We start from the raw sequence: 25,844 nt of genomic DNA, 5'->3' as shown, positions 1-25,844 counted from the left end.
CTCTCTTCATCTCTCTACATTTTTCATTTTCCACTTTATTTTCCCTTTACTTAACTCACTTAACACAATTTTTCTTAATTTTCGTGTCGAAAATGAATGCCTCCATTACTATGGAAAGAGGAAGTAGTAATATGCATGTGGGTTTCACTGTGTGGTTGCAAGCATTGACGAAGGGAAGGTGGGTCTTCCATGGACCTCCACCAATTTTCAAAAAACATTGTACTACTACTTGGTATATAAAGATATTTTTGTAATTTTATACTTCCTCCGTCTCATATATAAAAATATACTAGACATTTGGAATTGTACGACAAGTAATACAAAATTGGTAAAATAAAAATAAATAGAAGAAAAAATAATTATAATATTATTAGTAGAGAACATGCATGGTTCGCCTTATTATTTTTTGTTAAATATTACATGCTTATCAGCTCCTGATCATGTTTAAGGTTATGCCGAGGAAAGTGGAAGGTATATAACTATATTTTCACAACTTCAATCAAATTGGCTAAATTAATTAATCCATCAAAAAATGGTAGGTTTGTTTGGAGTAATTTTATCTATTAGTATATAGATTTCCATTAGGCAAGCTTATTCGGCCTATTTCGGTTCTGGTTCTAACCAGGTTGATCGGTTTTAGTTTTTTCATAAATCTCCGAACCGAAGCCGACTAATTTTAAGAACCCTCGGTTTTGGAACCAATGTGTAATTTTGATCCAAATTTATTTATAATATTAAATAATTCATTATTAAAAAATAATAATCCAACATCTAGAAATATAACAAATAATACCTAAACTTTCAAATAAACACACAAAAAAAATACAAAACAACAATACCACAATATACATGTCTATTGATGGGTAAGATTGATGTCAAGTGTAGTCTTATTTTGTAAAGAATCATCAAACGATTAACAAATAGTAGGTCGGACTAATTTATGTTGGCAATTCTTTTTTTTAAAGGATCAAATTCTAAAATTTAGCAATTTTAAAAAAAAATGAGTTTTAAAATTGAATCTCATTTTCCCGTTTTTTGGTCCCTTACATTTGCCAAAAAGTTTTTGGTCCTATACATTAAGTGCGTTACCTTTTGAGGTAACGCACTTAATGTATAGGACCAAAAAGTTTTTTAGGGCAAATGTAGAGGACTAAAAATAGACTTTAGTCAATTTCTTATAAAGTTAGATTTCTGTAATATGAAAAGATATTGTATTTTTATAAGCTCTTTTGGAGAACAACAAACTTATGATGTTCTACACATAGTAGTTAGTTCATAAAAAGTGGATTGGGAAATAATTGTAGATTCAAAGCATCACGTTTTAAACATTTTAAATACTTTCGAAAACAGAGTTCGCAAATTTAACACGGTTTTAAATCTAAAAATCACTCAGTATTATTTTATTTCAGTTCAATATTAATTCAATTAAGTTAGATTTATTAGTATATTAAATTATAAAATAAAATAAAGTTGAATTGTAATCCGAAATTTTTTAAAAAAATTGGAACCGGAATTGATTCCCTTATTTCCGGTTCCTCAACTAACCAGTCGGTTGCTTATCAAGAACTGAAAAACTGTATAAGCACCCCTAATTTCTTTGGCCGTGTATGCGTTTTATTCATTATGGATAAGAAAAATGAATTAAAATGATTACACTGTAAATGCTACTCCTACTGAATGAATGTTATAATAATATACTCTCTCCGTCCACAAAGAATATGCACTTAGGGTTTGACACGGATTTTAATACAAAATTGATAAATAAGAGAGAGGTAGGGGAAAAAAACTAATAAAGTATTGTTTGTGGAGAATGAGTCTCACCTCAATAGAGATAAAAGATTTTCTAAAATTAGAAAATGCATATTCTTGTGACGCGAATTAAAAAGTAAAGAGTGCATATTCTTGTGAGATGGGGGAGTATTATTAGTAGTTGGTGAAAAATATTGGTTTTCTCAATAAAGGAGATTACCTACATCAATAACGACTCGTTATTAACGAGTGGAGTGAATATAATGTTGTTGTGGAATAAAACATTAATTTGATTGCGCGAATTAAAATAGTTGCCAGAACTTTATTATTATTAATATATAGAGAGTGGTTTTATTGAGAATTTTTTTAAAAAAATGAGAATTTTGAGAATTGAATTTTTTTATATATATCAATGTATTATATATTATATACACAAAAATAATGATTTTGAATGTAAAGCTATTTATAATACACAACAATTTATGTCATCTTTTTTTATGTGTGGAATTATCTATTCCATCTCGTGAATTTTTATGCGTGGAATAATCTTTTTTTATGGGATTATATTATCTTGTAGAGAGCTATACAATTGATTAATTGATGGAAATGGACTTATGTGTTTGTTTGCATTTGATTTTTAATCTAACAATTGTTAGTTGAATATTAATGTTAAACAGATCATAGGCAACTAAATTATTGAGTTTTGTTTGACTAGAGTGGACTTCGGTCCCCAATTTTCAATTCTCTGATTAAATACTTCACCAGACTATTTTGATTAAACGTTACTTAGCCATCTCGTTTCTAATTAAATTTCTTACATACCCATCGTTTCCATTAATAATTACTTACATACCTCTCTACGTTAAAAACAAAGGGAAATATAGACAGCAGGCACATTGTTGTTACAAATAAAAATTTGTTTTTATGAATTTTATCTATTTTTTATCTATAGAGGACGGACGCATACGTCATCAAAGTGCATCAATCATTGTATTTGTGGTGTTTAATTTTATCGGCAAGCCATCGTATTAAATATCAATAATTTATAGCAAAATGTCAACAGCTTAGCTTGTGAACAACACAAAAGATTTCCAAAATTCAGAATCAAAATCTCAAAATTACATCTCAAAATATGTAGCTCAAAATCCCGGAGATGCAGAGCGTTATCGCGGAAGGTGCTCAAAATCGACGCGCCGTGCCCGCGCAGCAACTGCACCTTCGACGGCGGCGGCGGAGACGGATTCAGCAACCTCTACATCGCCTCCTACTTCTACGACACCGCCGCCGAGGTAGGTGATTCAATTGATGAAAAAATCAATCAATTTCGGAATTGAATCGGTAATAATCGTGATCGTGCAGAGCGGGATAGTGGATGTGGAGGCGAATGCGGCGAGGATCCGGTTGATTGCGTACAAAGAGGCGGCGAAGCGGGCGTGCAGAGCGGATGTGGAGAGTATGAAGGCGATATTTCCGGCGATTGAGCGGGATTTGGGGTATTTGTGTATGGATATGGTGTATGAGTATAGTTTGCTGGTGGATGGATTTGGATTGGTCGTTTGAGGAAGTGAAATTGGTGAAATTACCATTCTGCACTTTCATAATTAATTAACCTAAAAATATTTTTCATGTGGTAAATGTTGGACCACTCATTTAATAAAAATGAATGGCTGATAATGCATCTCAATTCTCAATTAGGCTAAAAAATCTCAATTGATCACAACCATTTATATATATATATATATATATATATATATATATATATATATATATATATATATATATATATATATATATATATATATAGGGGAGCGTTATTCTCCTTTTCACATCTTTGATCCTTTTTCCTTCTTAATATTACGCGTTAGATCTAAGCCATCAACGGATCAGATTGATTCTATAAAACTGGTTCCGTGTTGCATTATAGAAGGTGGTTGTATGCATTACAGGGTTATTATTGACATTTGACGGAAAAGTAACTGCCACATTTTGGTATCTGCGAATAATGCACCACATGGTCACGAGTAATGCATATAATTGACTATATAATGCACAATATGTGAATTGCAATGCATACGAATAAGATGTACCATGTTATGATGTTTGGACACACGTTTCTTGTTTCCCCTAAGGGTTTAATAAGCTTAGGGGCTAGGGTATAGTACGTAGACACGTATGTAATCTTCACATGGTAACGAGTAATGGATATAATTGATTATATAATGCACAATTTGTGAACTGCAATGCATATGAACAAGATGTGCTGTGTTATGATGTTTGACACACGTTTCTTGTTTCCCCTAAGGGTTTAATAAGCTTAGGGGCTAGGGTATAGTACGTACGCATTAATAACAAATTATAAAACGATACGAATAATTCACCAAATTGTCACGAGTAATGGATGTTATTAACTATATAATGCACAATATGTGAACTGCAATGCATACGAATAAGATGTACCATGTTATGATGTTTGACAGACGTTTCTTGTTTCCCCTAAGGGTTTAATAAGCTTAGGGGCTAGGGTATAGTACGTAGACATTACTAACAAATTGTTGTTATTGGAATATACGTATGTGCATTATTTGGTTTAGGTAGTGCATTATGTAGCTGTTAATTGTCATTATCTCAGTATATTATGCATTATTAGAGGTATTGTGTATATGGGTTAATCAACAAATTGAAGATTACATACGTGCATTTAGTAATGTCTACGTACTATACCCTAGCCCCTAAGCTTATTAAACCCTTAGGGGAAACAAGAAACGTGTGTCAAACATCATAACATGGTACATCTTATTCGTATGCATTGCAGTTCACATATTGTGCATTATATAGTTAATAACATCCATTACTCGTGACAATTTGGTGAATTATTCGTACCGTTTTATAATTTGTTATTAATGCGTACGTACTATACCCTAGCCCCTAAGCTTATTAAACCCTTAGGGGAAACAAGAAACGTGTGTCAAACATCATAACACAGCACATCTTGTTCGTATGCATTGCAGTTCACAAATTGTGCATTATATAGTCAATTATATCCATTACTCGTTACCATGTGAAGATTACATACGTGTCTTCGTACTATACCCTAGCCCCTAAGCTTATTAAACCCTTAGGGGAAACAAGAAACGTGTGTCCAAACATCATAACATGGTACATCTTATTCGTATGCATTGCAGTTCACATATTGTGCATTATATAGTCAATTATATGCATTACTCGTGACCATGTGGTGCATTATTCGTAGCAGTTTCCAGCCATTATTAGTTTACTATTGTACCCTCATAATGCACAAAATAGGACAAATAATGCAACACGAGATTAATTACCCAATGTTGATCTTGACCGCCCATTTCTCTAATCTAATGGCTGATATTAAGAAGGAAAAAGGAGGAAATATAGGAAAAGGAAATGAATACACCCCTATATATATATATATATGTTTGTGTTAAAATGACAACACCTCTTAAAGTGACATTGTGACACCACGTATCCAGCAATATTATAAAAGCTACACAACAGTAGTATAAACACTTGGATATTGCTGGCCGAGAAAATTTACCCTTGAGCATTTTTTATGATTGCCACATGGTAGCTGATTATTTGTCCACGTGTACAAATGATTGGTTAGGAATGGTGGTATGATGTTACTTTAACAGGTGTTGTCATTTTATCGCACCCCTATATATATTTATTTAATTATTATTTAATTTAAAATAAGGGTATATTAGTCAATATTATAATTTGGCTTATGACAAAGTGACATAGGGGTATTATAGCTTGGAGAGATTATGTCTCTAAATCACTGCTCTATTAAAAATAGCCTAAATTAGGTTTTTTTTAACTTAGCCTAGTGCTTATAATCCGTACAGACGGTAATAATAATTAAATATGCTGTCTCATCGTAATAAGTAATGATTCCTTGATTTCGACTAATTTAACTGTCAATTATATTCAAAAGAGGTTAAAATATAGAGTGATGCTAAAAGGTTAGGGCTGGCCATAATCATATTTTACAATTAAATTTAATGCATTTAGAAAGTATCAAAATTTCTATGACTACTTTACCCTATGGCTTAAATCTCCCATAAATGTTTGCTTAGCTTATATATACGCTCTATAGTTTACACTGTAATCATTTCTTCTCTTATATTGTCAGATTTTATTTCTTTTTAGTTATAGAAAAAAATGAACAAAATGAATTTCGATTTTTAAGCAAATTAGTGGAGTATAAAATTAATGAGTCCTTAATTTTTACCAATTCTATCTTTCTTTCACTCAATTATTTTTTTACATCTCTTATTAAGTCAATTGATTTTTAAAATAATTTTATAATTAATTTAATAATCATGAAATTTAATAAATTTATAATTAATTGAATAATTTGATATTCAAATGGTAGATCCATACACAGTTGAATAATTGGATGTTTCATTGATTTTATATTGAATTGATAATTTCAATTAACCTTAAATTTGTTTGAAAAAGTACAAAATTTGAAAAAGAAAATTAAAAAAAATATTGTTAAAACTATATAATAAAGTATAATATAAATAGAAATAAAGTAGTAGTAGTAAAAAAAGTTGAGTGGTAAATTACGTCTAAAACTGGAATGGTATCGTGAATTTTAAAAAAAGGTATATTGTCAACTGAAACAAGCATTAAATGAGGCAATTGTTTTATTAATATCTAAAAGTATCTATATTTACTGAAATGACATTTATGACCAGCCATATTATTGCCATATAAACTTACCCTAAAATATATACAGCGTTAATTGCATTATGTTTCGTTAAAATAAAATTAGCTATTTCACGAAACAAATTCTATGATGATACTACTAATTATATTCGTTAAAATATATAACGTTAATTAATTGCCGATGAATAGGCAATTCTGCACCCATTTATTGATTTTAAAAAGTAGGCGAAATTCAAATACTATTAATTTATACAATATGCTTAGTGTTCGGTCGTATTTGTTGTGAGATTATGTGTGAACCATGTATTAGTAGATGAAAATTAATTATACTTTTACCGATTTTAAGTTTGGAATTTCTTCCTACTATTTCTTAAAATGATGTTGTTCAGGAATTTTTTTTACAGCCGATTAATTAATTGAGTGGGATAGGCTTACGCGTTTTTTTGCATTTGAATTTTACGATAATAGTATTAGTTGAATAAAACAACTTGACGATCAAATACATTATCTATGTTAGGAAACAATGATCCTTTATTTTGCTATAGTTGACGTTGATCAGCGATTTTCTTTCCGTGTATATACCTAAAAAACTATTTTGTTTAATCTTGAGTGAGCTTCAAAAACCGTCTCTGTACTATCCGTTTATCTCGTCCTTAGTCTCCAAACTTTCAAAATATTCCAGATAATCCTGGAATAAACGTTTATCTTGAAAATAATCATTTTTCACGGTTTTCGATTAAAAATACCCTTTTAGAGGTTTTGAAGGGTTTGGACAATTTGATATTTCCAAAATTATACTACTTTTCAGGTTGTATCAGCTCAATAATAATTTGGGTCATGGTTGTCTGTTTATATTTCTCTCTTGCCTTTAAAACCCCTCAATTTTACAGCTACATTTAGATTTCAGCAAAATTCCACCAATAAAATCAAAGGTGAAAAATGAAGACAGAATTAACCAGTGGAGGATTAAAGGGCTCTTCCATGATTCTCCAAAGAGTATCAATTTCTATTAAATCAAACTCGTCCCCAATTTCCTCCTTCTCCGGCGATCCCTCTTCTTCCTCAACCATCATCACCTCAAACTCACCTTTCTTTTCTAGAGAAAAAAACAACAACTAAATTTCCACCAAAAACGCGGAATTAGGAAGTGTCGGTACAAAATTGAAGAGAGGAGAATTCGTAACGGACAATCAATTCGAAAAGGGGATCGATGAAGCGCGGTCACATTTGGAATAGGAAAGGATTAGGAAAGTAGGAGAGAAAGAAAATCAAGTCATATTCAATTTGAACTGCATTTCTTCGAGGAAGACTGCATTGTGAGTATGTGTAAAATCATCATCTCTCTCTGCAACTGTACATTCTTCTATTCAAAGCCCGATTCTATATATCTGCGGGCTAAATTCTAATCAACGATATCTCTTATCCGTCTCTTAACCGTCTCATCTCTTCACTATTTATGGGTCAAACTGTACTTTTCATCTCATCTCTTAACTTGGAGACAGCACCTGCAACTCTCCGTCTCTTAACCTTCTCATCCTTTAATAGGAGTTTATTTATTAAAAAAAATCATCTCATCCCTTAACTATTCATTCAATTTCATTTTTTATTTTTATTTCTAACAAATACAATTAATAAAAACATACTTCATTAAATAAAATAAAATTACAACTTAAAATTCTAAAAAAATAAAAAACCACATTAATAACTCTTCCCGGGACGGCCAACGGCGTCGAACCCTTCTTGGAAGAACTCTTTCCGGGCTGCCAATGTATTTGCGATGTGCATAAGAGCATCTCCAATGGCGGCGAGTGGGTCGGCTAGCCGATTTCCGACGCTCGCCGAACCATTGGAACCGGCGAGCGCCATTTCGGTGAAAAAAATCGGCTAGCGCGGCCGATTCGCGAGCGCTCGCCGGTCCGCTCGCCGCCATTGCAGGCTCAGGACCGGCGAGCGTTCGGCGAGCAAATTTAATTATTATTTTTTAAATTTTCGAAACACTATATGTACGCGATTTGCACGTCATTTTCATTCATACTACTTATTTTAACGAGTACTCTCTCTATCTTAATTTCTGTACAAGATCAATAATGCGAAATGAAGAACAACAACGAAGATACTCCAGTGACGAGCGGGTCTCAAACTCCCCCGGTACCCGTGGGAGGTGGATGGGGTCTGATGCCCGGGTACTACAACATGTACCCGTGGGAGCAGATGATGCCAGGGATGGCACTCGGGGAGAGTATGCCGGGGTGGACACCCGGGATGCAGATGATGCTGGGTGGGGTCCCGGGATGCAGATGATGCCGGGAGGGGTACCAGCGACGCAGGGGACGCCGCGGGGGGTACCGGCGACGCAGGGGACGCCGCGGGGGGAAACGTCTATCGCCCTAGTTTTGATTTTTCGACTGATTCTTCGCACACATCGACCCCAACGGAGGCACAGTTCACGCAATATGAGACTTTCTCCTTAGAGGAGTTGGGGTTTAATATTCTCAGTGTTCCGGAAACTCCCGTTCAAACGGGGGAGTAGGGGAGTAGGGGCGGGGTCGGGGCCCCGCAAAGAAGAAGGGCAAGGGGAAGGACAAGAGGGTCGGTCAATCGTCGCGCTTTCCAAGGCATGGGTGAGTGTCTGTGATGATCCTCTGACTTCGAACAATCAGAGGATCGTCAAAATGTGGGCCAAAATTGCTGCAGCCTACATTAGATTTTGCCCGGATGGGAGGCCGCGCACCGGGGAGGAGTGCCGGAAGGGGTGGGACCGAATCGGGGCTGGGGTCTACCTATTTTCGGGCTTGTACGCCAACGCCCTACGCATGCAGAGGAGTGGACAAACGGAGGACGACTGCAGGAGGATAGCGGAGAAAGCCTTCCCCCAGCCCGGGTTGTATAAGGAGTTCACCTACTGGAACAGCTACGAGGTGCTGAACGACTCAGAGAAGTTCCGGGTAGGTGTCGATGCTGGCTGGCCGAAGATGCAACGACTGAACTATACCGGTGATTACAGCGGCGGTTCCCACGACCTCCCCAAGGATGCGGAGGAGCTCCCGTCCCCGCCATCGTTCGCTCGCCGAACTCGCCCGGTTGGTCAAAGGCGGGCGCAATGGGAGGCGAGGGGGGCGCCGGGGGGTCCCAGGAGGTACAGTCGGCATCCCCCCTTGGCCAGTCGACAGAGGATCTCAAATTCTTCGCGCGTCAACAAATGCGTGCTCAGATGGCTAAGACGTTAGTCGAATGGCGGACGGAGACGGACCCCGAGGAGAAGAGTTTTCTTCACGCAATGCTCGTGAGCATGCATGACGATTTGAAGACCGAGGGGGCACCGGGGGGTTCCGGCGGATACGGAGGCGGCGGCGACGGTGACGGTGGCGAGGGGGGCGACGGAGACGAGGAGTGAGGCGGAGGTCGTGTTTTTTTTAAAATAATGTATTTTTTAAAAAATTAATGTATTTTTTAATGTAATTTTTTTTAAATTAATGTATTTTTTTATTGTACTTTTTTACATTTAAATAATATTATTGAATTTTCTCGTATCTATGTCGTACTGTACATTTAATTCCGTATTTTGTGTGATTGTCAATTATTTGTTTTATATAATTAGGGGTGATGTTGCTAGGCTATTGCTGGGCTATTTGCTTGTCCTGATGATGTGGCAGGAGGATTTTTAGTGTTGATGATGTGGCAGGAGGAGTTCGTGGCTGGGCAATTGCTGGGCGAAAGCCACTGGAGATGCCCTAAATAGCCGTTTCCGCATGCGAAAACGGCGACGGAAGTAGGTCTCTCCCCATACCGGGTTGTTACAAAAGTAGTCGCGTACCAACCTTGCGGCGGCTTCCTCCCGGTTACGATGGATGTGAGTCCGGGATCGCTTTTGAGGCGCCGCAGCTTCCTCCTCCTCCCGACGTCGATCTTCTGCTAGCGATTCTTCCATTATTCGACGCATTTGCTCAAATGGATCCATGAATGGATTAAATTTGGGAAGAGAATAATGTTTTGAGATGAAGAATGTAGAGTGTTTGAGTGAGAATAGAGAGTTTTTTTTGGTGGATTAATTTGTGGGAATGATTTGATATTTATTGAAGTGATTGGGGGTTAAATAAATACAAAAAAAAATTGTAAAAACGGCTAGTATAATTTTGGGATTTTTTTATTTTTCAATTTTTTTCTGACTTTTTTTAAAAAAATAATAAAAAATACATTTTTAACGGAAATAAATGACGCCCACTCGCGGGCTGGCGAGTGGGAGTCAAGGACGAAGTTACGGGACGAGATGGGGACGAGACGGAGCCCGCAACGCTGTCTAGCTGTCGTCTCGTCTCTCCGAGACGAGATAGGGACCGCAACGAGACGCGTTGCGGATGCCCTGAGAGCATTCTTCTATTCAAAGCTAGATTCTTCATTGAGCTGACATAAACCCGAAAAGTAAAATTTTGGAAATGACCAAATTGCACAAACCCCCAAAAGAATATTTTTGACCGAAAACAGTGAAAAAAGACAATTTTTGAGATAAACGCTTAGTCCAGGATTGTCTAGAGATATTTTGAAAGTCCAAGGACTAAAGGCGAGATAAACGTATAGTCCACGGACTGCTTTTGAAGTTCACTCCTTAATTTTACTCACCTATCAACTATCTTTGGCCACAGTTGTTTCAGATTTTATTTATTTAATTTTCATTTACACCAAGAAAAGTCCGCAGTGAGAAGATTTCAGTATAGAAGTGAAGTATGATAGCTTGTGAGTTCTTCAATCAAAAAAATCGACATCTTGTTAGTGTTTCGGAAACCCAAATAAGTGATGGGCACACTTTGGTTCACGCGGGTCGTGTCTTAGTAAAACTCACTTGATATACACTATCGCAGTTCAGCAAGCCACATCAACTATTCCGATTCTAGATCACTTCTGGATGATAGTAGTAGTGTCTTACAAAAGATACAAAATCAATTATTCAAGATTTTTAAAGTTTAACATGCACTCTAATTCAAAGTGATAAATAGTTTAAGATTTAATGTAATATTATCTTATTTTAATCTTCTTAATATTGAAAATATGCGCTTCATTCAAAATAACAATCAATTTAATACATGTCACTTTTAAAGGGAGATCAATGGGCCTTAGTAGATCATTGGGCTTGACTATCAATTTCATCAATCCAAAATTTAAGAACATGGGTTTTCACTTTTCAATTCTAGATCATGCACAAATCACTAAAAACTAATCAATAAATATTGATTATTGTTAATTTTTGAATATGCAACATTAAATAACTTGTTTATTTTTATTATTTAAAATTTAATATAACTATGCAAGATTCACATTCCATTAACTTTTTATATCTTGTTTTTGTTATAATTTTGCGCCTAGTTAAAGTGCGACATTTGTTTATGAATAAATGGCGTAAAAATTGAAAAAAAAAGGTTTCTAAATCATGGTTAAAATTTTGGTATATCTAGAAAAACATGCAACTACTAATATTATCTACGGATTTCATGCAACTGAGCATGCAAGAAGAGCAAATTTGTATCTCCAAACACAAATTCATAAACATAGCAATAGTTGAAATACTTATACTGCGTCAAATTAAATTAAAAAAATCGAAAGATTTGAATACCCCACTAACTAAACTTCTGTAGCAATGAATTTGATAGAATACAAATAAAATAATAAAGTTAAAATAAGGAGGGAATCTTGAAATACAAAGCAGTGGTCCATAATCGAAAAAAGGGTGGGGGCACACTCGAAACGTCTCTGTTGTGAAGCAACTACAGATTGTATAAAACCAAATTATTACAGTTTCATTGCTTGTGTTGTTTTGTTTGTTTACTTTCATCCTATTTCGTATTTGATCTAACTCAGTTTTCATTCGAAAGAGACTTTACCAAACTCCCATCTTCTCCATTTCCATGTCTCGGCAATTTGGTACACATGTGACTTCTTCTTCTCAATTTTCATGTTTATTTTACATGAAAAATTGGATCATTAAGGCGTCTAATCAGATATATATATATATATATATATATATATATATATATAAACATGAAATTACTAGAAGTTTAGGGTTTAGGCCGTGTGTGTTGGCCTAACAGTAGAATAAGTAGTGTCGTTTCGAGTCGCCACCTTAGCTAATACATAATTAAAACTTACGGTGTTGCTTACAATATGTTATCTGGAGTGTAAGACAAGAGAAATTTGCTAGCTATCAATCAATATTTTTGTAACCTAAAATGTTACTAAAACAGTATGGAATGAGGGTGAGATTTGTTCCCACAATTACATGTAGAAAAGGTATGCAACATCATATCCTTAAAAATTCCAAGAAAAAGATTTATAAGGTCCCCATCTTTTTTTAGCTTTTTATATGTATAGGAGTAATTATATATGTCTGTATAAATAAATTTTTACGATTTCGCATATGAACTCTCAAATGTACATTTTTCAAGAGATTGCCAATTGGCCCAAATTAATAATAAAAGGGACACCTACCATACCTAAATAATTCAAGTACTAAACGATATACTTGATGTCTACATGACTGCATTACATGAGTTAGTAACTAAACTTAGACCATCCACAATAGGCGCCCAGCGACCGCCCAGCCGAGCGCCGGCGCTGGGCGGTTCGCTGGGCGGTCTATTGCAGCCGCCCAGCGGACGATTGGAGAGAGAAACCGCGCAGCGCTGGGCGGTTTCGTGGCGCTGGGCGGTGCGCTGAGCGATCCGCTCGGCGCTATTGCAGCGTCCGGATCGCCCAGCGCGATTTTTTTTTAAATTCGAATTTTTGAAATTCGAATTTTTTAAAATAAATCAAATATAAAAAAATATTATTTATTTATAAAAATTGTTTTCTATATATAAAAATCAATTTTTATAAATAAATTTATACTAGAAATTCGTAATAGCCCATATATATTTAATGGGCTTGCGAATTTATGAAACTCATTCTTGGTTGTCTCTCTTTTATACAGACATCCTTGAATGTTTTATGTTCCACTTTCGATGTGGGACAAACTCATTCTTGGTTGCCTCTATTTTATAGAGACGTCCTTGAATGTTTTATGTTCCACTTTCGATGTGGGACAAACTCATTCAAGGATGTTTCTCTTTTATAGAGAGATATCCATGAATGTTTTATGTTCCACTTTCGATGTGGGACAAACTCATTCAAGGATGTTTCTCTTTTATAGAGAGATATCCTTGAATGTTTTATGTTCCACTTTCGATGTGGGACAATCTCATTCAAGGATGTTTCTCTTTTATAGAGAGATATCCTTGAATGTTTTATGTTCCACTTTCGATGTGGGACAATCTCATTCAAGGATGTTTCTCTTTAATAGAGAGAAATCCTTGAATGTTTTATGTTCCACTTTCGATGTGGGACAATCTCATTCAAGGATGTTTCTCTTTTATAGAGAGATATACTTGAATGTTTTATGTTCCACTTTCGATGTGGGACAATCTCATTCAAGGATGTTTCTGTTTTATAGAGAGATATCCTTGAATGTTTTATGTTCCACTTTCGATGTGGGACAATCTCATTCAAGGATGTTTCTCTTTTATAGAGAGATATCCTTGAATGTTTTATGTTCCACTTTCGATGTGGGACAAACCCATTCTTGGTTGCCTCTATTTTATAGAGAGATATCCTTAAATGTTTTATGTTCCACTTTCGATGTGGGACAATCTCATTCAAGGATGTTTCTCTTTTATAGAGAGAAATCCTTGAATGTTTTATGTTCCACTTTCGATGTGGGACAATCTCATTCAAGGATGTTTCTCTTTTATAGAGAGATATACTTGAATGTTTTATGTTCCACTTTCGATGTGGGACAATCTCATTCAAGGATGTTTCTCTTTTATAGAGAGATATCCATGAATGTTTTATGTTCCACTTTCGATGTGGGACAAACTCATTCAAGGATGTTTCTCTTTTATAGAGAGATATCCTTGAATGTTTTATGTTCCACTTTCGATGTGGGACAATCTCATTCAAGGATGTTTCTCTTTTATAGAGAGATATCCTTGAATGTTTTATGTTCCACTTTCGATGTGGGACAATCTCATTCAAGGATGTTTCTCTTTTATAGAGATAAATCCTTGAATGTTTTATGTTCCACTTTCGATGTGGGACAATCTCATTCAAGGATGTTTCTCTTTTATAGAGATAAATCCTTGAATGTTTTATGTTCCACTTTCGATGTGGGACAATCTCATTCAAGGATGTTTCTCTTTTATAGAGAGATATACTTGAATGTTTTATGTTCCACTTTCGATGTGGGACAATCTCATTCAAGGATGTTTCTCTTTTATAGAGAGATATCCTTGAATGTTTTATGTTCCACTTTCGATGTGGGACAAACCCATTCTTGGTTGCCTCTATTTTATAGAGAGATATCCTTAAATGTTTTATGTTCCACTTTCGATGTGGGACAATCTCATTCAAGGATGTTTCTCTTTTATAGAGAGATATCCTTGAATGTTTTATGTTCCACTTTCGATGTGAGACAATCTCATTCAAGGATTTTCTATAAAATTGTATTTTAAATTATGTCATTTTTATTTTTTTAAGATTTTAATTATGTCTTTTTTTATTTTTTAACTTTAAGTTGTAATGTTATTTTAAATTTTCATTTGTAAATTTAATTAATGTAATTTTTTTTAATTATGTAATTTTTTTTAATTATGTACTTTTTAAATTTTATTAATATTAGTGAATTTTCCTGTATATGTCTCGTAAATTAAATTTCGTATATTGCGTTATTGTTAATTATTGCATTTTGTATATATTTGTTAATAGTGATGTGGATAGTATGTGGCTAGGCTATGGCTGGGCTATTGCTGGGCTATTTGCTTGTTTTGATGATGTGGCAGAAGGATTTTTAGTGCTGATGATGTGGCAGTGGTTAGGCTATGGCTGGGCTATTGCTGGGCTATTTCTATTGTGGATACTCTTAGGAGAACTGGTCACAATTACATTAAATTTGACAAAAATATATGGACAACAACAATTAATTAATAGCGTATGATTATTGTTATAATTAGTGGATGATTGGCAATATATATTGTTTGTGGGGGTCTGCACCGACCAACCCTCACTTGGTGTGTGAGTGGCATTTAATTTTGAGGATGATGATTCTTGGCTTCCTCCATATTCTGCAACTCTCATTTATTGTGTAACTAAATTCATAATTTCATAATAACTTCCCCTGACTCCTATTAAATTCCATCTCATTTATTGCACCAAACTAGTCTGTTTTGCACTGTCCTACTCCCTATTTCCCCACCTAGTATTTCACATGAGGTCAATCAATATTGTAATGTATACATAAATCAACAAAAAAAATAAAAATTGATGAATTGATCATGTTGATATATAGGGGAGGGAGTGACCCCAGTAGCTACTGTGGTGTCCATGTCTGCAACGAGGTGTGAAAGTGACAAGGCTCTGTGATTTCGACCGTGCATCTCCAATTCCTCTTGTTTCTTTTTCTTACCTTTTTAACCTTTTCAACGCTTCTCTTCATTGCTCATTCCCCCTTTCCTACTTTGTTTTATTCATTTCCATGGTTTCTTTTTATCCCATAAAAAATTGATAGGATAATTTATTGAAGAGTAAAGTTCCCTAAATAATTTATTTGATCCAGAATATTCACTTTTTAAAAATCGAGTCCTAAACAAATGAAATCGTCGTCGGATCGGTCCTTTTTTTACGGATTCCGTTAAAAACTAATAGTCAACGGACAATTAACAAATTTTGACTAAACTAGACTATTAATCTATAATTAATTTTAAAAAATAAGAAATTCACTTTATCTCTTTTCTTCTCTCTTACCCCATCTCTATTCTCCTCTCGTCAGCCACAAATCACAGGATATCCGGCCACCAGCTCCAGCCTGACAGTCAAAGCAACTGTGCTCAAATTCTTGATGACGAAGCTGAAATCGTAAGCTGCGAAACTCCCAAACTCCTTGTAAACCTCCACCCTCGTCACATTCTCTCCATTCACCAACACATCGAAAACCCTCTGCCTAGCCCTAGTAACTGACGTCAATCTCTGCAAACTGAAACAACAGCAAGTAATCCAACTTGACGTCCACCCAGAGCTCGTTCTCCAACACCCCCCGCCGCTGCCAACCCTGAATGCAGTGATCGTCGTCTCGTAGAGCTTCCGGGGGAAGTAATTGGGGCTTGTTTTCGCCCAAGCTACATCTTTGATTGTGGAAATCGCTTTAATCATCGCACCATTGGTGATGGAGACGGATTTCAGCATGAAATCGGAGTCTGAGGGGATGCCATCACATCAAACCCCATAGTGCACCGATCAGACCGAGGGGAGCTTTTGGAAGCGCGTCCTGTTGGCATACAACGAGTTCAAACCTCGAGGCGCCAAACCGCGTGACGGGGAACAGCTCTGCAAAAAGTGGTCTAGGATTCTGCATGCCACCAAGCGGTTCAGCTCCATATACGAGAACAACCTGCTTAGTGCTGAGAGTGGCCGAAGCGAAGCCGTGAAGGCGCCGTCTATGGCCCAATTCAACAAGGAAGGTTGGTCGAAGTTCACCATGTGGGAAGAGTATCTTGTTCTAGAGCATTGTCCGAAATTCCGGGCCACCTGTGCGCAATAGCGGGCAGGAGCTCCTAGGGCGAAGCGTACTAGACATAACATAGCCGGGGACTACAGCAGCGGCAGCGGCTCGCAATCCTTCAACCTCAACGACGAGCAAACCGAAGAGCCCTCCACTACACACTCTAGGCGCCCACGCCCTCCGGGACAACAGGCCTCTATCCGAAGCGCTAGAGTGACTAGAAGTTCCTCCCGCCTATCGTCGGCCGCGTCGGGATCGCGCATCCCGCACCCTGCCCCTATACCGCAACCCATGGCCCCTGGTCCCCACGAGGTCTTGAGGGAGAACCTAGATGTGCAGTTGTTGAAACAACTGCAGGACAACTGCCGTTTCTACGAGACCGCAACCGACCCGGTCATCAAGGGTATATACTGGAAACTCATAGGGGAGATCCAGCGCCGGCTAGGCTTGTCTGATAAGGATTGTACTGGGCGGCCGGCGGCAGCGGGGGAGGCGACGGAGAAGAGGAGGATGAATCCTATTCCGCCACCGAGTAGACGGTGGCAGTTTTTTTATTTGTAATGTTTTAAATATTCGTTGTATAATTTTACCGTTTCCAATACAACGAATATTCGGTCCCAATTACCTCGTTTTCTAATTATTTACATTCCGATAATTTTAATTGATTTAATATAGACGAAAAAAATTAAAATGATAAGTGACTAAAAATTTTGGGGCTATTGGAAGTGTCCACCTTATAGCTGCGGATAATTTTTTTTGTGAGCGCGGACAAATAAACTGGGACTGTGGACAAAAAAGGGGGCAGGGCTATTGGGGTTGTCTGCCTATAGTGGACACTCTAACGCCATGGAAACTGAATGCTGTCGGAGAGATGAGAGATGGGATGGGAGAGAAGAAGCATTTTTTATTTTCTAATTTATTTTAAATTAATTAATCATAAGATTAATATTTTAACTTAGTCAAAATTCGTTAATAATTCGTTGCCTGTTAGTTTTTAACGGAATGCGTAAAAAAGGACCGAATCAGCGACGATTTCATTTGTTTAGGACTCGATTTTTAAAAAGTGAATATTCTTGACCAAATTCATATTTCGGCCATATTTTTATGGCTCTGTCCTAATGTGGCGTTGTTTTGGTTTATGTCCTGCCATGCCCAGGGTTTGTTTCCGCCCAAGCTACATCTTTGATTGTGATTGTGGAAATCGCTTTAATCGTCGCACCATTGGTGATGAAGACAGATTTCAGCATGAAATCGGAGTCTGAGAGCCACAAGCGGCCAATGGGACTCAAACCATAGACCTCATGTGTATAAGTCTAACTTCATTACCACTCCACCACTTCAATTGTTGTGTTATAACAATAACTTTAGTTATTCTTATAGGAATAAATTTCATTCATTCTATGATTAATTATTATTTTTATAAATTGATTAATTAGTTATGACTAATTGTAAATAAAATATGTTAGTTATATATTTGTTATTTAATAAACTTTAATAGTAATTTATTATTTTATTACACTAACTTTGAATATTGTCATATAGATATATATAGATATATATATTTAATTAAATATAAATTTTAATATATTAGGTGCATATTTATATAATTATATTTATATTTCACTAAAATTTAATTATACTTATCCACAGTTAAGTTTAATAATATTTATTATTCACTAAATTATATATTTATATCAATCAAAACTATTTTTATTATATAATAAATTTGATGTATTTATATAATATATATTTAATTATATTTGCTACAGTAAAACGGTCCGACCAGTTGAACCGTGTACCAGTAGCTTCGCCGGTTCGCTTGCCGATCCGATTTTCAAAACATTGATGCCAAGTAAGTGACTCATTATGCCATATCATTGCTGAAATCTTGATTGATTAAAGTCTAAATTTTAACCAAACTTGAACTTTTTTTTCCATTTACCTAAATACAGTAGTACTTGCAAGGATAGTGTTTTTACAAATTTGACCCCACAACTATTCTCAAGGGGCCGGCTTGCTGTGCCAGTTGAAACCTTTCATCAAATCAAATCTGCCCCATGGATTTGAAATCTTTTAGATTCCCTTCACTTAGATATTCTCACAATAAAGTTGCTATTTTCACATCTCTCCAAACCTACACGGAGTATTATTTTTTCTCCATCTCCTTTTTGTTTTTATTCGTATATGGCGTGTTCGGTTGACAAGATTAAATCTCATGATTAAATATGTATCATGTTTGGTTCATAAGATTGAACCCTTCAACTTAATTCTAGATGGATAGTCTCATGATAATTAGTCATAGCTTCCCCCTCCAACTAAAATAATCCTACAACTTAATCCTAGATGGATAGTCTCATGATATTAGTCATGGCAATCGAACGTAACCATAGGAGTATACACTCCCCTCTACTCTACCTATACCCAACTATATTGATTTGCCTATACATTGAAACATGGATTCTCTTTTCTTTTCAGCAGAGCCATAGCCTTGTTTGTAGCCTCCCTTGTTTTTGCTCAAACAAAATGCCTTGTTATTGAAAGTACTCCATTAAATTACAAATGTGGAGACTTTTCAAAATAATCTCAAATATGAAGATAATATGGAGTAACAAAAAAAGCCATCACCCAACTTTATATGTACATTGCATTCAATGTTGCTTCTGCCCTCACTTTTTCATTTTCTTCTTTCATTTTCTTAAGGATATCAACTTTTACCATTGTTTTTTTGTACTCCTATGTGAATATTAACCTACAAAAAACAACATTGTACTTTAATCAAAACCCAACCTAACACTGCAATTTTGCAATACAGCTTTAATCAGAGAAACCCCTTTATTTTATTTTTCTTTTGTCAATGGTGTTGGGTAGCAGAAGATCTAGGTATGTCACCCAATAAAATATTTTTGAATAGAAATAATGTGATAGCTTGAAACCAGTGATCTGACATATTTTTTTGGATGACAACAAAATTATTACACAACTCTCCACATGCATAAAGTTAAACACTGCTACCTTGTAGCCCACTATACATAACCCAATCCCTTGTTACAATGCAATGATGCATTACTCCATTATTTTTCTTCAATTGTAAGTACATAAAATCAAATCTTTGACCCATGAATTTTTAATTGTTTGACATTTTCTGTGACCACCTAAATTATTAAATATATATAATTTCTCATTTATGATAAATAATTGTATGTAGACCGAGCTTAGTGGTCAATGCCTTATAACTAACGGTATAGACGTATAGTTAATGGTCTTTGAATGTATATACATTTCATTTTGATGTAATGATGAGTTGATTACAGTCAAACAATTACTCGTTGTGTAATTAAGAGTAATTTAAGTGGGTTGGATGTATTTGAGTCGTTGACTCTATAATCAAGTTCAGTAACTTGCATTTTTATTTTTATTTTTTTGGTTTCACTACAGGTGTTCCGAAACCGCCGAAGACGGAACCAGATTAATCCTGCTCGACCGGCATTCATTCTAAAAAATTTGAAAATAAACTATATTTACATCATCCTAAAAAAACTACTTCCAACGTTCCAATTTAGTTGAGTCAGAAATTTTAGACGCATAGATTAAGAAATTATGTTGAGAAGTAGGAGAGATGAATAAAATAGAAAAGAGAAAGAGAAAGAAAAGTACGTGGCGGAATAAAATAAGAATAATTGAATGATTTGTTTATTTTTTTTAAATAAAATGACTCAACTTTATTGAGTATTCTAAAAAGGAATACGACTTTACTTAGTTGGGACGGATGAAATACTATTTTGTATCAACCTTAAAATAAACTATATTCCCTCCGCCACAAGGTAGTTGTGAGCATTTGTTTTGGATACGAGATTAAGGAGTTGATGTGTTAAATGACAAAGTGGAAAGAGTAAAGTTAGAAAGCTGAATAAAGTACTACGAGAGAGATAAAGATAAAGTAAAATATGAGAAAAGATAAAGTTTTTGCCACAAATAAAAAAAATAATTCAACTACTTTAAAACAATTAAGAAAAAGTTACTATCACTCAATTATCTTGAGACTATTTTGTACTGTATCATCCCATATTTTGTTATTAATGACGATGAAAGCAAAAAACGGAATTTGTATGGAATTAGTAGTATTACCTTTACCAATCATAAATTCTCAACCTGACAACCTATGTAACTAACGCAACTAACTCTATAAACCTAGTGTTACCTCCCAATATTTTTAAATAAACAAATACTATCCATTACTACTATTATTTCCATCAAATTTATCACTAATATAATGTATGAATCATTATTTTAAGATGTCAGGTCAACAAAGTTTGACTAATAATAAATGTGATGAGACATTTAATTCGAGGAAGTTAAATGATATAGCGTCGATCTACGTTCCGCGTAGATGCCCGTAGTATATTCACTTTCTCAAATCCGATTCTCGGTTAGTGAGAAATAGCGGATTAAAGTTGATCACATTGTAGCTTTTGATAAAGCTAGTTGAAAGTGTAGGGAGTAATTAACTAGTGTTAATTATCCCACATAGGAGATGAGACACATCTTTAAATGTGTATTTATTAAGTGACTTATTACACTTAGTAATTATCGTGGACTAAGATGGGTGAAAGAGCCCACACGCGCGCACACGCGCGCCGAGCCGCGCCCGCGGTCTTGGTCTTGGACTTTGGGCTTGTCCCTGGATCCAGACTTAATGTTTTGGACCACCTCAGTTTTGGGCAGCAGTCTGATCAACTTGACATGTTGCGCCTTGATCAGCAGCCTGATCAACTCGGCCTGCTGCGCTTTGAGCGATGTCTTGATCAAGTCGCTTCACGAAGTCCACATGTGACGGTTGAACTAGGGCGTGTACAGCGTCTAGATTCAACGTCGACCACTCCAACTTTCAAACTCGTAACGGCAGGCGATTACTACCCCGCCATAATAGCCATGATAACAACCATCAAGGTTGAGTTGACCCCTACAGTGGACTAGGCCTATAAATAGGCTAGTCATTCCATGCATCAAAACATAACATTCACAAAGCATATAGCATCATAAGCTCTCCCCCTCTCATGCATTGTTTTTCTGTCGAAAGCTCTGTCCTCTCCTCCATCCAGTTCGCCGGAGCTCTGTTGATTGCGGTGCTGCTTCACCAGAGACGTAGCCGTTTTATCTTTAGGGACGACACGCCAAACCGAGAGCACTAACAGGGCATATCTCGTCTTGCGGAAAGAGGCCTCCTCGACTCGGCTAAGTTTTATTTCCACTTTACAGTTTCGATTTCATTGTAATTTTCAGTTTTAGTTATTTCTTCTTGGTTTGTATTACGCTCGGCTTTTATCTCTGGTTTGAAGTAGAATCCCAACATATACTATTATAATATTGAAGCATTAATAATCTAATGCCTATAAATTTGCATTCAATTATTTGCGCATATGCTTTCTCTTATTCGTGCCCTCTTAAACTTAAAAATATTTATTGAAACCATATTCACAAATTAAACTATATTTAAACTTGAAGAATTTAACAGTGTTGATAATAAAAAAAATTAGGATGAAAAAACATATGTATAAACTAGGAGTACGAAATAGTGGAAGATATTAAATAATGATAATAATATAATACTAAATGCTTCTAAAAGTTTTGACGCAAAAATTTAAGTTTTTTTACGATTAACATATGATACAAAATAAATAATGCAGTGTTTTTGGGTCAATTGAATTCCACTGTCACTTACCTATTCTTATAAGTAAATATTAAAAATAAATTACCAAAAGAAAATGAATAAAATATGGCGGGTAGACTGTGTCTGTAGGCCGTGGAATCACTTTTTACCTCGTTTAAAACCCAAAAAGTGCAAAATACAGACACGCCGTAACTTTTTTATTCCTCTCTCTCCTTCCGGTTTTACCGCCACTGTTATGAGGATTGGGGCAAAACTGCACAATCAGTTCAGTTCGGTTACTAATATACTGTTCGGCGATTAGGGACCGATATGCTGTTCAGTGATCTGACGAACTGCAATCATGCTCGGTGATTGGTCGAGTTTGTAGTCGTGCTCAGGGATTAACCGAGCTCAATGTTCGGTGTTGAGCTCGGTGCTCAGTGCTCGGTGTTGGTGCTCGGTGTTGGCCGAACTTAAACGAGTTCGGTGTTGGTGCTCGGTGTTGGCCGAACTTAAACGAGTTCGGAGTTGACAGTTGTTATTAACTGATGCACGTCGTCGGATGCGACTAGTTAGTTAGCTTTAAATGAAAGCCGTTAGGTTTGAACTAGTTGTTAGATAAGTGTTAGTTAAATAGAGCCGAGCTGTGGAAAAAGAAAAAGAATTTTTTCATCCATGAGTTTTGTAATCTTCCACACAAATAAAACACAAGATTTCCATTGACTCTCCAAGAATTGGTTTTTTGCTTATTCATTTTCATATCAAGTATTCGTTCTTCTCGTTCCGGAATCGATCTCGTTGTGATAACAAGATTGAGTCGCGTATCTGATAGCATTACAAATTGGCGCCGTCTGTGGGAATCGAAGAAGGACGACGAATTCAACAATGTCTACCGCAAAGTTCGACGTTGAGAAATTCACCGGCGAAAATGATTTCGGCCTGTGGAGATTGAAGATGAGAGCTGTTCTGATGCAGCAAGGCGTCTGGGATTATGTGAAATCCAAGACGGACAAGAAAGAGATTCAAGGGATGGATGCGGCGAAATGTCAAGAACTGGAATACAAGGCGTATAGCTCGATTGTCTTGTGCCTCAGCGATAGAGTCTTGAGGGAGGTTCAGAAAGAGGATGATGCCGCGGGAGTGTGGGAGAAATTGGAGAAAATATATATGGAGAAGTCAATCTCCAATAGGTTGCATCTCAAGCAAAGATTGTTCAACTTTAGATTTTCTGACTCCAAGAATCTGGCGGATCAGCTGGAAGATTTTCGAAAGTATATAGATGATCTTGAGGGTGTGGATGATCCCATGAAAGATGAGGATAAAGCTTTGATGTTATTGAATGCTCTGCCTCAGAGTTTTGAGCAATTCAAAGACTCAATACTTCTTGGAAGGGATTCGAAAGTGACTTTGGAGGAGGTATTTTCTGCATTAAAGCTGAAGGCAATGCAGAAATGTGTCAGCAAGCCAATCGATCAAGCTGCTGAAAGCCTCAATGTGAAGGCAACTTCAAAGAAACAATTCAAATTCAAGAAACCCCCATCTGACAAGTGGAAGCCAAGATCATCTAAGGAAGGAGATCAAAAGGAATCTAGAAGCTGCTTCTGGTGTAAGAAACCAGGACACATCAAGCAAAATTGTTTTGCTTGGAAGAAAAAGCAATCTGAAAATCACAAAGGAGATGGCACAGCAGCTATCACTGAGGAAATTGAAGAGGCAAGAGCTCTCAATGTGGTGGAGGATAGCCCATTATCAAGGCTATGGATCATGGACTCAGGCTGCAGTTTCCATATGTCCTCCAATCTCGACTGGTTCCAAGATTTAAAGGAATCTGAAGGCTCGGTGTTGCTGGGAGATGACCATGTGTGTGATGTAAGGGGTGTTGGGAGCATATGTTTGAGGATGGACAATGGAATTTTCAGAACTCTCACTGATGTGAGATACATCCCATCCATTAAAAGGAATCTTATATCCTTGGGTCTTCTTGAGAAGAATGGCTACGAATTGACTCTCTTTGGTGGAGAGATGCTTGTCAAAAAGGATGGCCAAATGATCATGAAGGCTGTCAGAAACAATGTGCTCTATTATCTGAAAGCTGAGGCAGTTGCTGGAACAGCTAACAACACACAAAAGACCATCAATTGGCATGCTAGGCTGGGCCATGTGGGGGACACTGGGCTGATGCAGCTGGTAAAGCAAGGCATTATTCAGATGGCTGATTCAGAGATACAAAGAGCCATTGGATCGTGTGAAGAATGCATTCTTGGCAAAAACAAGAAGCTGCCATATGGAGTGGGCAAACATAACTCAACACAACCTCTCCAATATGTTCACAGTGACATATGGGGCCCTGCACCAGTAAATAGCATTGGAGGAGGCAGGTATTTCTTATCACTTGTTGATGATTTTTCAAGAAAGGTTTGGATAATGATCATGAAAGAAAAGTCAGAGACCTTCAAGAAATTTCAGGAGTGGTGTACTGCAGTTGAGCTAGAAAAGGGGAAGCCTTTGAGATGCCTAAGAACTGACAATGGGCTGGAATTTTTGTCCCATGAGTTTGATGAGTTTTGCAAGAGAAAAGGAATTAAAAGGCATAGAACGGTGCCTCACAACCCACAACAAAATGGGGTCGCCGAGAGAATAAATAGAACCATTCTTGAAAGGGTAAGATGCATGTTGATAGCATCTGGAATGTCAAAACCATTTTGGGCAGAAGCAGCCTCCACAGCTGTTGTTTTAATCAACAAATGCCCCTCTGCTGCCATTGAAAATCAGACTCCGGATAGTAGATGGTATGGATCTTATGGAGACTATTCAAAATTAAGACCATTTGGGTGTAGAGCATATGCTCACATCAAACAAGGAAAGCTGGAACCAAGGGCTCTCAGATGTGTGATGATAGGCTATCAGGTTGGAGTCAAAGGTTACAGATTATGGTGCTGTGAGGAAGGGAATAAGAAGGTTGTCATCAGTAGGGATGTTATTTTCAGGGAATCTGAAATGCCTTTCTTCATGAAGCAAGTTCAGACTGTTGAGTTTGAGGTGGAGGGTCAGAGGGAATCCTCATCTGATGCTGTAAGAAGTCCACCAGATACTGTGAGAAATTCACAAGAAACCAGTGTTGGTGGATCCTCTGAACATGAAAGTAACATCAAGACTCCACAGAGACTG

Source organism: Salvia splendens, chromosome 11 (genome assembly GCF_004379255.2).
Source record: "Salvia splendens isolate huo1 chromosome 11, SspV2, whole genome shotgun sequence".
Classification (NCBI taxonomy): domain Eukaryota; kingdom Viridiplantae; phylum Streptophyta; class Magnoliopsida; order Lamiales; family Lamiaceae; genus Salvia; species Salvia splendens.
This window is presented reverse-complemented; position numbering follows the sequence as displayed.